The following is a 17,510-nucleotide window of genomic DNA, read 5'->3' on the forward strand; positions in this document are numbered from 1 at the left end:
AATAAACATCCAAACCTCTGTCAAAATACCTCTAATGTTCTATGGCAGTGAAGAACTTTGAACTGACACATGATAAGAGTACAATTATTCTTAGGAGTAAAGGATTCATAGGAATAAAGGAATTAAGCTATATTTTCTAACAGTATTTGTCAGTCTATTAAAACAAGTTATATACAAATAAAAATGCTTTATGCCCATTTCAACCAATGCTGAATATGTATGTGCACCCTCTAATAAGAGTGTGACATATGAGCTACATTTTAAAATTGCCTGAACCTAGCTTCCATTTTTTTGTCCAAGCAGTTGTTGGCACAAAACTGTAGGATAAAAATTGTTGGCACATGTGATCACATTAAGATAGCTAATTACCTGTTTGTTCCTGGAAATAAGGTAATTAGACATCTACATGCCCTCTTGGGTGCCTCCAATTAAATGTGGCAACATTTTGCATTCACAACCTAATGTGGATTCAAAAATAGATAGATTGTTAAAAGAAAGACAAGAAGAAAACCTGTATGAGTCAATAACAAGGTAGAAGAGTCATATCATTAAAAGGTATGCTTCACAAAATGTAATTCCAACACAAGTCATGCTAATAAAAAGGAATATAAACTATGGCAAGTAAAATGAAAACTAGATAATCTAGAAAGGAATTTGAAGAACATTTTGTCTAAGACATTCTTTGGCTATATGAGACCTGTGACAATATCAGTGGGTCTGCTGTTCTAGCAAAGGCTAAAGGGAGAAATTCAGGAGGATATTTTCAGAGGAGATAAATGATTTCTTTCCATCAGTCCACATTCCAGTGGATACTGAGATGCAATGATACTGAGATACAGTATCCCATCTTTATTGCCTGAAAAAAGTAAGTAAGAAATGGAGGTGTCAAAAAGGTATGCCAGAAGAAATTGATAAATTAAAAAAACGACAAGTAACCAAGATCAAATGCCACACTGGAAACACTCACATGTTCTGGAGTAACTTAAGAATGAAGGGGCTGAGTTAACAAAAACAGGCAATTCTCTTTCATAAATCAAGTATATTGGTTGTGCCTATTTTTTTAATGCTGGAATGATTCTGGCAATGATCAGCCATTGACGGTTCAGTACCAGGTAATCTGATTGCAATGATAATTAAGAATAAAATGTAAAGAATCCTTAAACTATCATATGACAAAAGAAACCAGCAAAGCTTTTTTAAAGGAAAATAATCCCTCTCTGATCTGTAAGAACACTTTTGAGCACGTAAGGAAAATAGTGCATGAAGGAAAATTAGGGTATCTAATGTATTTGGATTTTCAAAAGGCCTTTTACAAAGTTACTCACATGAGTCATGGAGTGAGAGAGAAAGCAGATTAAAAATTCGTCTAAGAAATAGAAAACCGAAAGAATAAAATAGTAATTCTGCCATGTTGCAAACTAAAATGGAGTGCTCCAAAACTCTGAACTAGGATTAATGTTTAACCATGATTGGGGAAAAGGATGGCACAGTATTATGGTAAAATTTGTGGATGACATTACATCAATTAAGACTATGTGGGATATAAGAAAGCTAGGTTTATGGGCAGCACAATTGAAGATGAAATTGATTGTTTACAAATGCAAGCTAAAGTACATTGGAAGCAATAATGAGATATATTACTGTGCCTGAAATCAACTTTGTTCAGGGAAATACAATAAATGCTGGGCACGTTGTTGTGGACAGCACAATTAAAGCCTCTATTTCAGATCTAGTAGTCAAAAAGGCAAACAAACACAATGCTCAAAGACATGTCTATCATGGTAGAAAAGATCAAGTCATGACATAAATCAATGATACGCCTTCATCTGGAATAGAGCATTAAATTCTAGTCAACCTGTCTCATAAAATAGAGAGCGTCTGCTGGAGTGACTAGTTAGTCGTGAAGAGACTGTCATTTAAGATTGAAACTACTGAGACTAGTTAGAGAAGTGACAAATAAGAAACGAAATGGTAAAGATATTTTATTTTTTAGAGAGATTATTGCAAGACACAGAGAGCAATTGATATAAAAAATTTTCGTTGTCCTTACAAAAGATGTTTTGAATTTTTTAAAGGCCAAAATTGTATAAAGCGTTAATTGCTTTCACATAATATTCACACTAAAATTGCCACAAGGAGTTGAAAATAGAAATGGATTCAGTAAAAAGATGTTTCTTTTCATAAATACTTTTTAAAATAGAGCGCTTTTAATGAGGACTCAGAAGCATAAAGGGCAACATAAACTCTTTTATTTGTAGCTATCGGCAATGAAATTAAATCACCCTAGGCAAGACTCCATATTAAATAGAGACATAGTAATAAAGTGTGTGTCACGTATACAGTAACAGTAGACTTTGTGGCATTTTTTTATGAGGAGAAGAAAGGGAGAGGGAAGGCTGACTAAAATTATAGGTGGTAACATACAGTATTTGTCTTTTCTTTCTTTGCTCTGCTTAGCGACTTGTGACATAAATGGGTTCATTTTGGTAAGCTGTCTGAAAGGAACATCCTAACTAGAAAATGCCACTGAAATATATATATAGTAGAATGTGCTTAATTAGTATCTTCTAAATGGCACATCTGCTTAATTGGGATAAGTGTCAGTTGAGTGTGCTCTGGTTTAGCTACTCAAAATAAGGGATAAGTCACAAAGATGACAAAATTTTCAAAATGGCAGAAGCCTAGGGATAAAAAAGAAAATATGTGTGCTATTGAATACCTGATGCGTATGTGAAATTACAAAAATAGCACAGACTGCATATTTGAACAGACACATAACTGATAAGGGTCTAATCTTTCAAGATGCTCCTTCATGGGCGTTCATTGTTGCATAGTAAATATGATACAGTCCTTAGTCACATGATCACATAAAATTTTTTCCACACGTCCCTTGTCTCAGAGGCTATGTTTACACTGTACCATAGTTCAAAATAAGATAAGCAATTTGAGCTATGCAAATTGCATATCTTATTTCAAAATAACTTATTTTGTAATTTGGCGCTGTCTACACAGTGCCAAATTTCGAAATAACCCGCTATTCTGAAACATCTCTTGCTCCTCGTGGAATGAGGTTTACAGGTACAGGCATACCCCAACTTACGCGGATCCGACTTATGTCGGATCCGCACTTACGAACGGGGCTTTCTCGCCCTGGAGCTCACAGGCAGCGGTCAGCCACCTCGACCTCCGGGGCGAGAAAAGCTGCTCCCGGTGCCCCTGGTCTGCTGGAGACGGTCCCCAGCAGACCAGGGGCACCAGGAGCAAAGCGTCCCTCGCCAGAGCAAAGCCTCAGAGGCGAAGCACCCCCCGCTGCCGCTTTGCTCCCTGTGTCCCTGGTCTGCTGGGGGGGCGGGCGCAGCTAGTGTGCCCCCCCCAGCAGACCAGGCTTTTGTTGTGGACCCTGGGGCAGAGCAGCTGGGGCGCTGCCGGTTGGTCCCGCAGCGCCGCTCTGGGCACTACTGGACCAACCCGGCAGCACCCCAGCTGCTCTGCCCCAGGCGTCCTGATTCAGCCACTGCTGGTCAGTTTCAGCAGCGGCTGAATCAGGACTCCTGGGGCAGAGCAGCTGGAGTGCTGCTGGGTTGGTCCAGTAGCGCCGAGGAGTGGTGCTACTGGAGCAACCCAGCAGCACCCTAGCTGCTCTGCCCCAGGTGTCCCCAAGTCAGCCGTTGCTGAAACTGACCAGCGCTGACTACAGGAAGCCCGAGGCACAGTTGCTCTGCCCCAGGCTTCCTGGAATCAGCTGCTGATCAGTTTCAGCAGCAGCTGACTTGGGGTTCTTAAGTTGAATCTGTATGTAAGTCAGAACTGGCGGTCAGTTTCATCAGCGGCTGAATCTGGATGCCAGTTCCGACTTACATACAGATTCAACTTAAGAACAAACCTACAGTCCCTATCTTGTACGTAACCCGGGGACTGCCTGTACGTCGGAAATTCAGAATAGTGAGCCCGAAATACCAGGCTTGCTGTGAAGAGGTGGGATAGCTATTTTGGGATACTCCAGTATCCTGAAATAGCGTTGCAGTGTAAACATAGACAGATAGTGCATAGAATGGACACACCAGGGGAAAAAAATTAAAGTCTTACTGGCAATTGTGAATCTGGCATTTAATAACATTCATGGGCTTGTCTCTGGAACCTAAATAACTTTCTTATAATATTTTTGTGTTTTATATTTAGCTAATTTTCTTTACATTTCAGCATTTTTTTTAACTAGAAGTCATCTTAATTTGATTAACCAAGAAAAGAATATACCGTATTTTCCGGCGTATAAGACGACTTTTTATACTAAAAAACATCCCCCAAAAATCCGGGGTTGTCTTATACGCCGGGTATAAACATACAGGCAGTCCCCGACTTGCAGGTACGAACGGGGCTTTTCTCGCCCTGGAGGCCACGGACTGCGGGACCTCGTGGTCTCGCCGCCCGTGTATTCCAGGGCGAGAAAAGCTGCAGACCAGGAAGACGCGGAGCAAAGACGCGGAGCAAAGACGCGGAGGGGCTCCGGCAGCGGGGCAGCCCAGGTGCGCCTGGGCTGCCCCACTGCCCGAGCCCCTCCACGGCTTTGCAAAGCCTCGGGGGAAGCCAGCAGCAGGACAGCCCAGACGCGCCACAGCTGTCCTGCTGCCGGCATCCTCAGAGGCTTTTCTCCCGGTGTCCCTGGTCTGCTGGAGACGGTCCCCAGCAGACCAGGGGCACCGGGAGCAAAGCCGCAGCAGCGGCGCGGTGCCGCGCCTCTGAGGCTTTGCCAAAGCCTCAGAGGCGCAGCACCGCGCCGCTGCTGCGGCTTTGCTCCCGCTGCCCCTGGTCTGCTGGGGACCGTCTCCAGCAGACCAGGGACACCGGGAGAAAAGCCAGGGAGGGCGCTGCCGGTTGGCCTCTTAAGGGGGGGTAGTCTTATACGGCGAGTATAGGCGAAAACCTATGTTTTAACTAGAAAATTAGGGGGTCGTCTTATACGCCCAGTCGCCTTATACGCCAGAAAATACAGTAGGCCAAAAAGAGTTAAAGTGGTATGGGTTACACTAAGGAATGAATCAAAAGTTACTGTTATACATGGTTCCGTGTGGGAATTTTTTTACTATGTAAATATGGGAGCGTCCATCTGAGATTGATAGGCATGTCTCCAAAATGGAAATTAAAAATAGGCTTTTTAATTTGGGGGGAGGGTGCTTCTAATTGAGGCTTTGACCTGATCAGCTGTTTTTCAATACTTTTTTTTTCTTGCAGTAGTTACAATAATACATTCATTACTGGAGTAATACTTTCCTTTTACAGATTTGAAAGCAGCTCTTGTATTTGTTTCAAAAGAGAACTTATTAAAATTAGTTATTTTCATTGTGCATTGTGTTTAAAAGGACTAAGTAAATTTCTTAGTTTTGTCAGACTAAATTAAAAACTGCCCCAGACAAAACAGTCCTTTCATTAAAGTTCAGATTTCTAGACTGCATGTTACAGAAGTGTAAATCATAAAAAAAGCAAAGATGTAACTAGTTATGTTGTTCACCTTCCCATATTTCTTTCACTTGGGAGAGCTGACGTTTAGCAGTCCCTTGGTCAAGGTATCTGTCAGGGAGAGGGCGGCAGCTCCATGCTCCTAGAAGAGGTGGAGCCTCAGACAGACAGGGCGTGGCTAGGGGCAGCCAGCTGTTGGTGCTGCCCAGACCACAATGAGCCCCCTTTTCCCCAAGCCTTATTGTCCAGAGCATGTGGCCCAGACTTCTGGCAGCAATTTAAAGAACCTCGGCCTCCCAACTGCTGTTGCCACGGTAATGGTGTTGCTAGTCAGGAGGCCCGTGACCTTTTGAATCGCCAGGCCTCAAGGCAGTTGCCTCCTTTGCCCCTCCTGTTGGTAGGCCTGACTTCACTCATTAGCTCTTTCTCATTTTAAATTGGTGGAGGGTAAATACACGCTGGAGGTACACAGAGGGTACCTCAATTCATTTAAATATTTGTCTAGTTTTACAACAGGCTGCATAAAAACATTATCGAAGTCATTACAAACTAAATGACCTGTTTATTCTGCTCTATCTACTATACCCTGAAATATAAGTACAGTATTTATATTGCAGTCAACTGATTTTGTAATGATATGGTCAATATGAGAAAGTAAGCAATTTTTTAATAATAGTGTACTGTGACACCTTTGTAATTTAATGTCTGGGTTTGTAAGCAAGTAGTTTAAATGAGATGTAACTTGTGGGTGTACAGGACAAATCAGACTCCTGAAAGGCATGCAGTTCTCTGGAATGTTTGAGAGCAACTGTTCTAAATGGCTTCCCTTCCACCACCATGGTCCATGTATCAGTCAACAGATAGTGGTATGTGTCTCTAGCACTCCATCTTGCCAGCAGGCATTGATCTTGCTCAGAAAGTATTAAATGGGGTCTTTGAATTCACCAAGGCAGGTGGGTGGCTAATTACTGTGCTTGTAAATAAGGGAAGTTCTCTGGGTAGAGAGAGGAGCTAGGGTGGGGGTGACAAGTGCTGAGAGAGGAGGCCGAAGAGCTACCAAGCCTAGTGAAAAGATTTGAGATTAACTTTGTTGCTAATTTATTTTTTATAAAAAGAAAACCCAGGAAGTGCTGAGTTTGGACATTACCCAGTGTGTGGAGGGCATTTTAAGAGTCAGTGAAGATATGCACTTGCTCGCGCACAAAGCATGCTGTGGTTGAACAGTGAGTGTTTGTGCAGCTGCCATTAGGGACCACATCAGCATTGTTCTTAGAGGAGCTATGCTGCCTCAGGGGAAATAGGAGTCAGAGGGAACAATGTGTGTGGAGGCAGCAAGCCTTTGTATAAATGCCTCTTGGAACTGTGGACATCTTGGGATCTTTGTAGGTCTCAAGATTTCCTTTGAGCTCTTAAAACACAGCCCACTGTGCCAGTGTGGTAGAAAAGGGACTTGACACTGATATAATTGCCTACATGGGGTTATCCCCTGGATATCTTAGGACTGGTATGGAGGTTCCCATGATACCCAAACCCTTGCAGCCTACTACGTTTCCCTGATGTCAAACATTGAGATGGCTTTTCAAGAGTACAGTCAGTGAGTGTAAGATAGAATAGATGTAAGGGTCCAGCCACAAGCCAAAAGTGTGGTTCAGACCTCGACCTGTTCTGTGAATCTTATTCTAAAACATAAACTTCCTATTTATTTAAATTAGATTCTCAATTACAGGATTATTAGTCTTAAAATCCTTTGAAGAAATAAATACAGTAAAACTCCAATAGTCCGGCATCCAATTGAACGGTACTCCCGATAGTCCGGCATCAAAATGGCAAGAGCCTAGTGAGCGAGCTTCGGCAAAAAACAAGTCACAAGGCAGCAGCAGCAGCAGCTGAACTGAGCGAAGCCGGATGGGACCGAGTCAGTCTGCCACTGGCATTGTGTGATGCTGGACACTGCTTGTGCTACAATAAAAAGGGTTAAAAACACTTCATCTACAGTATATACTGTATACCATTTTATAGTACCTCCTGATAGTCTGGCATATCCGATAATCCAGCACTACCTAGGTCCCAAGGGTTCTGGATTATCGGAAGTCTACTGTGAGGGTGTGTCTAAACTACATGGCTCCATCGATGGAGCCATGTAGATTAGGCTGATCGGCAGAGGGAAATGAAGCCGCAATTTAAATAATCGTGGCTTCATTTAAATTTAAATGGCTGCCGCGCTTTGCCGACCAGCTGATGATCAGATGTTTGTCGGCAGATCAGGGCAGTCTGGACGCGCTGCTGTCGACAAGGAAGCCTTTGTCTACCAGCGCAGGTATGCCTCGTGAAACAGCCGTTTCAAGCCCTGGCACTGGTGCAGGCACTGGCACCACATCCAGCACCGGCCTCAATCCCAGCACCAGCCCCAATCCTGGCACCGGCACCAGCCGCCAGCTGGGTGCTGGGTGCCGTTCGCGGCACCAATGCTTCCCCCCTCCCCCGGGGGGTTTCGCAGAACACAGGGCACCAGGTCAGATGGTGCAGCAGCAGCAGATGACAACCCAGGCAGCACCAGGGACAGGGCACCCATTGTGGCCGGCGAGACGGCACCGCCGCTGAAACTGCCAATGGGGCCGGTTGTGGCACCAAGCCACTTACCATAGTCTTTGGTACTGGGGCAACTGGCGGCGTATGGCGTACTGGCACTTCTGCCCCTCCCACAACCAATCCTGGCACCAGGCCAGTTCCAGACGGACCTATCGTTGCAGCACCATCTGGTACCACAGACAACCACGGTGCTGCAGGGATATCTCCCGGCGTACCAGTTGCCGTTGGACTGTAGGCAATCCCAACACATGCCTCCCCCGGCACCGCGGCCAGGACGTAGGGGCAAGCTGTCAGCCATGGAGAGAGCAAGGTTCAACATCCCCACCGAGTCAGACTATTTGTCAGAGTCTGAGGCGGAATCAGTGAGATCTATAAGGTTGTCCTATAGATCAAGGTCTCGGCACCGGTGAAGATGAAGTATTAGGTCTGGGCCTAGTGAGCCTGCCAACCAACAGCAGTGGCAGACGTAGTGGCAGTACCAGCCTCAGTGGCTGTTCTGGACGCCATAGGCGTACCACCAGGCCCAGGGACCCCACCCCCACTCCCCAGCGGCATCAGTGGTGAGGTCATCCAGGAGGAGCAGTGTCCCTTCCACCACTCCGTTGCAGGCCCCAACACTGGACCCAGAAACCTCGGCCAGGCCACCTGCAGTGGGCTAGGTTCAGGGGTCAGCAACTACATCGGCGGCCCTGCTACAAATGGATCTCCCTCCCCTTGAGATTACAGAGGCGCCAGAGGGTGGAAAAGAACAAGTGCCACCCGGGGAGTCGTCCTCTTCCTCACCTGATGAGGCGCTGACAGACCCGGCACCCCAGCTCCCCTCTATGGATGCCAGAGCATACCAAGAACTTTTGAGGAGACTGGCAGCCAATCTGGTGGTCCAGGTAGAAGAAGTCCAAGAGGACCGAGACCCCATGGTTGACATTTTGTTGGCCTCAGGCCCCAGTAGAGTGGCGCTGCCATTGAGTAGGACTGTGGATAAACTATCTAAGATGCTGTGGCAGACACCTGCGTCTATCCTGTCAATGCAAAAGGGGGTGGAGAGATGCTACTATGTGCCCCAGGCGGGGCACGATCATCTCTTTACCCACCCCATCCCAGGATCTATAGTCGTGCAGGTGGCAGGGCAAAAAGAGTATCAGGGACCCCTGGACCCAACGCCGAAAGCCAAGGACCTCAAAAAGCTAGACCTCCTGGGTGGAAAGACCTATGCCATGGGAGGCCTGGAGCTTCGCATCGTAAACCAGCAGGTGATACTGGGGTGCTATGCCTTTAACGCCTAGGCGTCGGTGAAAAAATTTGGGGAGCGTCTTCCCCTAGAGTCCCGTCATGAGTTCGGGGCACTCATGCAAGAAGGGAAAGCAGAGGTGTGCACCACCCTTCAAGCATCCCTAGATGCAGTGGACTCTGCAGCTCGTACCATGGCCACAGCAGTGGTAATGAGGTGCAGCGTGTGGCTACAGGTATCCGGCATCCCTTCGGAAGTACAAGCAACCATACAAGATCTTCCGTTTAAACAGCCGGCCCTGTTCTCCAAGCAAATGGACTCGAAACTCCATAGCCTAAAGGACTCAAGGGCAACCTTAAAATCCCTCGGCATATATACCCCGGCATCTCTGAGACGGCCCCTCAACCGTAGACCATACCAGAGGCCGTTCCACAGGCTGTTTGGGCCAGACAGAGAGCAGTGCAGGGGGCGTAACAATGGCCACTCTGATCAATTCAGGAATAGGCACAGAGGACCTAGAGCGGAGTCGTTTTGAGGGTACGCTCGGGAGCAGAATATCAGTAGCCACCCCCCCCAACCCCCTCTTTGGTTGCCGCCTTTCCTTCTACTACCAGGCATGGGTGGAAATTACATTGGACCGCTGGGTATGGTGGCACAGGGATACACCATACCCTTCCTCAGTGCCCCCCTTCCTATCCTCCTCCTCGTCCCTTCTCAGGGACCCCTCTCACAAGACCCTTCTAAGACAGGAGGTCTCCAATCTTCTGTCTCTTGGGGCCATAGAACCGGTTCCGAAGGGACTCAGAGGGAGGGGATTCTATTCCTGATATTTTCTCATCCCCAAAGCAAAGGGAGGCCTGCGCCCTATCCTGGACCTAAGAAATCTGAACGCTTTTATAAAGAAGACAAAGTTCAAAATGGTCACCTTGGCCTGCATCATTCCATCCCTTCAGAAGGGAGACTGGTAAGCTGCTCTCGACCTAAAGGACGCCTACTTCCATATCTCAGTGACCCCCGTACACAGGAAGTTCCTCAGGTTCGTGGTGAGCTGGGACCACTTCCAGTTTACAGTGTTCCCGTTTGGTTTATGTACAGCCCCGCGGGTATTTACCAAGGGTATGGCAATAGCAGCCGCATTTATGCAATGCCACAGGATCCAAGTATACCCTTATCTAGACGATTGGTTGATAAGGGGCACATCCTGGAAACAGGTGCAAGACCACGTTGAAAGGACAAGGTTTCTGTTCAGCAGCCTCGGCCTCATAGTAAACGATGCCAAATCGTCACTGAACCCCACGCAAGTGATAGACTTTGTGGGGCCCATTTGGACTCGGTCACAGAGAGAGCCTCTTTGCCGAGACACAAGATTCTCACAATGCATTTGTTGATAATAGAGCTGCAGAAATTTCCTACTACTATGGCAAGGATCTGTATGAGGCTTCTAGGCCATATGGCGGGGTGCACATACGTGGTCCGGTACTCCAGGTTACGCATGGGACCACTACAGGGTTGTCTCAAGGCGGTGCACAACCCTGTAAGGTCACCCCTGGATGCGATGGTTGCTATTCCGGGAATGATACTTCGCTCTCTAGACTAGTAGAAGGATGAGAGCATGGTGTATATGAGAGTCCCATTTGCCAGGCAATCCTCATTGATGCGGCTGGTCACGGATGCGTCAGGCATGGGATGGGGGATGCACCTGGGCAGCCTCAGGACACAAGGTATGTGGTTACCAGGGGAAATACCCCTTCATATCAATATCAAGATGCTCAGGGTAGTTAGACTGGCATGCAGGGCGTTCCTCCCTCAGCTGGAGAACAAGATGGTGGCAGTGCTAACAGACAATACAACTGCTATGTACTATATCAACAAATGGGGGGAGTGGAGGGGGGTCTGGGGCGTGTTCCTCTCTCTGTGTCAGGAAGACCTAGAGCTTTGGGAGATGTGTATCTCTCACAATATTCACCTGGAGGCGTCGCATCTGTCAGGGGCCAAGAACGGACTGGCAGACAGACTCAGTCATTCTATTCAGGCGCATGAGTGGACTGTAAGGCAAGATGTATTACAGGAAATCTTCCACAGGTGGGGGTATCCCCAACTAGACCTGTTCGCTATGGCGGACAATGCAAAATGCTGGATGTATTGTTGATATATGGGCCACGGGCTGGGATCCAAAGGGGATGTACTACAAATAACGTAGCCCAAGGGTCTCCTGTATGCTTTTCCCTCATTTCCTCTGGTTCACGAGGTATTACTCAGGATGGTGAAATTCGGGGCACAGATGATTCTAATAGCGCTGGTGTGGCCTCGCCCACACTGCTTCGTGACCCTCCTAAAGCTGGTTAGAGAGGGACCTCTTATGCTGCCCCTAATACCGGACCTGATCTCACACAAATATGAGAGTGGGATGGCCATCCACCCGAGTCTGTCATCAGTGCACCTGGCATGTGGTGCCTGGGTGGCTGTCAGCTCTAGAGCAGGCTTGCTCAAGAGGGGTCCGGGAGGTGCTGTTAGAGAGTAGAAAGCCATCCACTAGGGTGCTGTATGAGGCTAAATGGAAAAGGTTCATGTCGTGGCTGGGGAATAGGGTGCTTACCCCAGGGGAGGTGGTGGTTCCACTTATCTAGGAGTACCTCTTCTACCTGAGTGGGCAAGGCCTTGCCACGTCCTCGCTGAGGGTTCACCTGGCAGCAATAGTGGCCTTTCACTCGGGTGAGGGCCAAAGGTCTATATTCACTAATGCAATGGTTAAACGATTTCTGAAGGGAGTGGACAGACTGTTCCCACACGAACGACCGCCAATCCCAACTTGGGACCTCAATCTGGTCTTGACTGGCCTCATGAAGCTCCCTTTCGAACCTATAGCCTCGTGCTCCCTGAAACACTTGTCATATAAGGTGGCTTTATTGGTTGCCATTCCGTCGGATAGGAGGGTGTCAGAACTTAGAGCATTGACCTCTGAGCCCCCTTATAAAGTATTCTTTAAGGATAAGGTGAGGCTGCGTCCTCACCCAGGGTTCCTACCCAAGGTGGTCTCGCACTTTCACCTATCTCAGGACATTTACCTGCCAGTATTTTACCTTAAGCTGCACTCCACACCCAGGGAACAGGCCTTGCACTGTCTGAATGTCAGGAGGACATTGGAGTTTTACAGAGATAGGACACAGGAATTTTGTAAATCACCACAGTTGTTTATTTCAGTGGCAGAGAGGATGAAAGGGACACCAGTATAAGCGCAGCGCTTATCCTTGTGGATTACTTCTTGCATCTGGGAATGCTATGAGGGTGCGGGCAAGCAGGTGCCTTAGCTGACTGCCCATTCCACGAGAACTCAGGCGACATCGGCGGCGTTTGTAGCGCATGTGCTGATCTTGGAAAGCTGCAGGGCAGCCATATGGTCATTGGTGCATACGTTCACAGAGCACTACGCAATCACGCAGCTGGCCAGGGAGGATGCCACGGTTGCAGTGGCAGTTCTGAGATCTGCAAAAGTATAGTCAGGCGTCACCTTCCAACCCGCCTCCTAGGGAATGGCTAGGGATTCACCTAATCAGAATGGACATGAGCAAGCACTCGAAGAAGAAGAAGAGGTTACTTACCTCATAACTGTTGTTCTTCGAGATGTGTTGCTCATGTCCATTCTATATCCTACCCACCTCCCCTTGTTGGAAGGAGCTGGCAAGAAGGAACTGAAGAGGTAGTAGGGCCAGCACGGGTATATATGTACCGGTATACCGGCGCCACTCCAGGGGGCTCCCACTGGCCCTATGGATACTGCTAAGGGACCGGAGACCTTGCACACGGTGCACATACACCTAATCAGAATGGACATGAACAACACATCTCGAAGAACAAAAGTTATGAGGTAAGTAACCTCTTCTTTAAGTTCGACCAGAACAATTATTTTATTTCAGGGCTTCCAGCAAACAGAAATTAACCCAACTCTGTAAGGGGCCGGATTTTACCAATGCAGGCAGTAACATGATCATCCAGACTGAAAAAAAAATAGTGTGTGGCTGCATGCAATACATAATAAATAACGGACACCCTTCCCAGTTAAGAGCTTCATAGTAAAAGTACATCATTGTTCACATCAAAACAAAATTAAATTCAGACTGTAAAGATGAGAAGCAGTTTAATCCTGGGAAATCTTCAGGCACAGAATATTTTTCTCTTTCTCCCAGGCTTCATTGTGCAGAGGCCTTGTAGACTCATGCCCCCAACATTTTACATTGGTGCTTCAAGTTCCAGCTTTATTCATCATGCTTTCAAAAATCTGTCAGACAATGACAGAAATCTCTGTGTGGAAAATATAGCCTCAGACAATGACCTATGGAAAATATGTGCTCTCAAAGACCACATTGGGCTTCAAAACTCAGTGTAGGTCAAAAACAAGCATTTCACCTTCCTAGTAGTTATAGTCGTTGTTCACAGCCTTTGTCATGGCTGAGTGCCAAAAATCAGTTCAGTTCTGCAAAATAAATATAATGATTAAAGCAATTATGGCATGTTGGAGCCATTTTTTGACTGTACAGTTCCATAATGGTATATTTAAAAATATGTGTTAGAATTTCCTGATGGCCAGTCAGACAAGCTTTCATGCATCTAATTGAACCCTTGACTCATTCTCAGAGTGTCCATTCATGTATTTTTCACCACTGTGTATTTACTCATTTTGTTTTAGAAAGCATATTAGCATGTAAGCAACCCTAAATTATACCCCCTTTTGTCTCTTGTTCATCCTGATGAGCTGACTTTGATTCCTTTTTGGGCATCATCAACAGAACTGTTTGCTAAATTATAACTGCAGGGCCAATTGGTATTGCCTGGGCAAATTCGGTCAAGACAGCAGGGTTATTCTGCTACTGCCGCTGAGAGTTGTTGACCAGTGATCCAGGACCTGATCCTATGGAGATTGAGGCAATTTAATTCATATAATTGCTTGCTAAGTTACTTTATTAAATATACATGAGATTAATGTAGGTGAAATGCAAGTAAAGAAGCTTGTAAAATGAGGAGTTTTGTTAAGGAAGGCTTAGTAGGAGGTTGAGGCCTAAGTGAGGCCTGATGGCATCGGTAGAATGTTTAACTGAGGTCAGGGATTGAATGATGTATAGCTTGTGACAAACAAACTTTGAAAAAGCAAAACTGAGTTAAAATAGCAGCTTTTTTGGATGTTGGGACACACACATTCATTAAGCAAACCCATACTGATGTATCAAAATTATTGGGAAAGGGGTTGACACAAATGACTTATGCCAGCCTGAGAAGTTTTAAGTAGCCAGAATAGCAAACAAGATTCTCTGGGATAACACACATGAGCAGGTAGGCTGTAATCTCATCAGATTTGGTCTGGAGTATGTGGAGGTTTAATGAGACAAAGGTGTACAAAGAAGCTGTTTATCCAACTCTTGTTGAGCACATTGGCTTGACAGGATAGTGTAAGCTGAATCATCACATCCCAGTTACAACGCTCCCCAATGGTTATCATCTTCTCTCTGCATTTTCTATGGTCTTGAAAGTGTGCAAGTATGACCACCCTAGGTACTTTTAAATTGTACATATATTTTGTGGGGTATGATTAATATTTTGCATAAATTTCAGTGGTAAAGTCCTTGTGTGCTTATGGATATTACTCATCCATATTCTCTGTTAAAGAGATTTGTATTTATTAAAGAGATTTGATGAGTAAAGGGTCTGTTGTTTGTGAAAAGTGAAAATTTTACCCCCAGATTAATCCAGGATACAGAGTGTAATCTGAAGACAGAATTGGATAGGCATAATTATAGTCACTTTTTGGCTCAATAAACCTTTGTACCTGGTGGTGACATGCCCAGCTTGACTGCCAGATACTAGTTTGATGCAAAGAGGTTGGGATTTTGTTTTCTGTGTGTTCTTTATATTTTTGTTTTACTTGTAAACTGAGTACATTTGGGCCTCAAATCTACAGTCATATTCACCTGGGCACTAGGTTCTGCCTTCAGAGATTTTATGCCTTAAAGTGGACAAGAACACTGAAATAATGAAACAGTGAATTGAATAGTGTTAATATTAGAAAGTCTTTTCTATTCTTTTCTATTAGGTTTTTATGCCACAACTATCGCTGGAGTAGAACCACTTTTTAATTAAAATAAATACATTATCAATGTGTATTTTAACACAACTATAAATGAGTTCACTTGTGCTCAGTTAACTTATATATAAGACCTAAATGTAAGAGTTAGGGATCTTTCTTATGTTTTTTTCCACTTGCTTTTGTATTTTGCAAAATTTATAAAGCTTTTAAACTGAAAGACTCTACTGATGGCTATCTATATTGGACATCCAACTTCTTCTTCCTTCTGGATGTAATAATGAGAATGTTGTGTTAATATTTTTATTTCATGTTATATGTAGTCTACCCATAATTATGACAGCAGAAAAAGCAGGAGCCGAAACAAAGAATGGATTAATATGTCAATAAATCACACTGTGTTAACAAAAGCTGCCCAGAAGCTTCCTGTTTTCTAATGCACATGCTGATACTTTCTTTTTTTCTTTATGGATCTCTGCTTTTTTTAATCCCTAAGAAAAATCATGTTAACAATTAATGTTCCAAGTTCTTACAATAAAACTATTTAACTGTCAGAATGTACATATTCTAATTATTCTATTCTAGCAGGTTATTCTGAGAAACATAAACCAGCTACTGTGCTCACTACAGTCAAAAGCATAGGTAAACAGCTTGTAAAACAAAGACAATGTCAGTAGAATAGTCAGTCAGTAATTATTTTGCATCTTCCCTCTATTCAGATGTTACCTACTGAAATGAGTGATCTTTCCTTGAAAAAGACCTTGACACACTCTTTTAGAGTGCTTTGCTTTGTATGTAATGGTTGCCATGGTGTGTTTGTGGGCCCCATCCTGTTTCTAATTAAGTCAATTGGAAAAGACCGTGGTTTTTAATCGAAATCGCATCAAGACGTTGTGTGTGAGGACTACAGGGGGAATGGCATTGCCATGGAAGATTATTTGAGAAAAAATTATTGGGAGAGGCTAATTTTTGGAAGCTTTTTTTCCCACATTCCTACTAGTCCATTGCCCACCAGCATCCACTAGCTCTGCCACAAAGTAACTTGAATTTAATTTCAGTAAGCAACAAGTACCAAACAATTACAAGAGGAGACACAAGCCAAGAAATTGTCAGAAGACTACATTCAAATGGAGTTGGCATACATTTAAATTCCATTAGTTGCTGCAGCAGCACTAGCCTCTTTAAAGACATGCTTGAAAGAAAAAGAACAAAATGTTGCTAAGATCAAGTATATTGTATGTGGCTTTTTCCTATAGTTGAGTACATTTTTCTCTTGGAAATAGTCTGAATCTATTTACCACCACCAGTGCAAGCTCCAAGGCCAACAAGGCTTTTGGGAATGGTGAGGTCAAAAGGAGCTTAGCGACATTACTTGTGGTGTTTGTGGTTCTGTTTGGTTGCTTGCTTTTTTATTCAGATGAGTTTGACTGAGTTTCTTATTTTAATTTTTGTAGGAATTGTTACGGGTATTTATTCAATCAGGCTATTTATTATTATTATTTAAAAGCTTCAGAGAGGTTGACGAGTTAGTCTGTAACAGGAAAAACTTAAAAAACAACAAATAGACTAGTAGCACCTTAAAGACTAACAAAACATGTAGATGGGTATCATGAGCTCTCATGGGCACAACCCACTTCTTCAGATGACTGGAGTATTAGAAGTCCAGATCCAAGAATAAATAAGGGAAGGGTGGGGGGAGGGAGAGAGGAAAAAAATGGGGGGAGAGAAAAAAGGAGGGGAGAAAAGAGAGAGACCGTGAGTAGATGGTTCAAGTACTTACAAGAGACTCATCAGAACAATTAGCATCTCCATTGTTGTGTTGGTTGGTTAAGTCATTATGATATGGAAGATAGTGTGTGAGCCAGCAGATATTATTATTATTATGCAATAATATTATGCAGTATTATTATTATTATGCAAGCACTTTGGGTTTTAAATGGGCACTTAAACACTGGAAAAATACTAAACAATTCTTTAGTAAATAAGAAAAACAGAAATAGATTTCTCAGCAGTCATCCATATATATATAATATATATATATAATTTAAAATGAGCCCATCTATACATTCTGCCTGCAGGTATTATGTACAGTAAAACTCTAATAGTCCGGCATCCAATAGTCCGGCACTTCTGATAGTCGGGCATCAAAATGGCAAGAGCCTAGTG

At 44.5% G+C, this 17,510-nt stretch overlaps 1 protein-coding gene across 1 annotated transcript in view; it reads left to right on the forward strand.

The window, feature by feature from the left end:
* TMEM117 (transmembrane protein 117) overlaps positions 1-17,510 on the forward strand; it is a 372,323-nt gene that overhangs the window by 237,059 nt on the left and 117,754 nt on the right. The window lies entirely within an intron of this gene.

The sequence above is a fragment of the Pelodiscus sinensis genome, chromosome 1, assembly GCF_052426305.1.
Source record: "Pelodiscus sinensis isolate ZL-2025 chromosome 1, ASM5242630v1, whole genome shotgun sequence".
Taxonomy (NCBI): Eukaryota; Metazoa; Chordata; order Testudines; family Trionychidae; genus Pelodiscus; species Pelodiscus sinensis.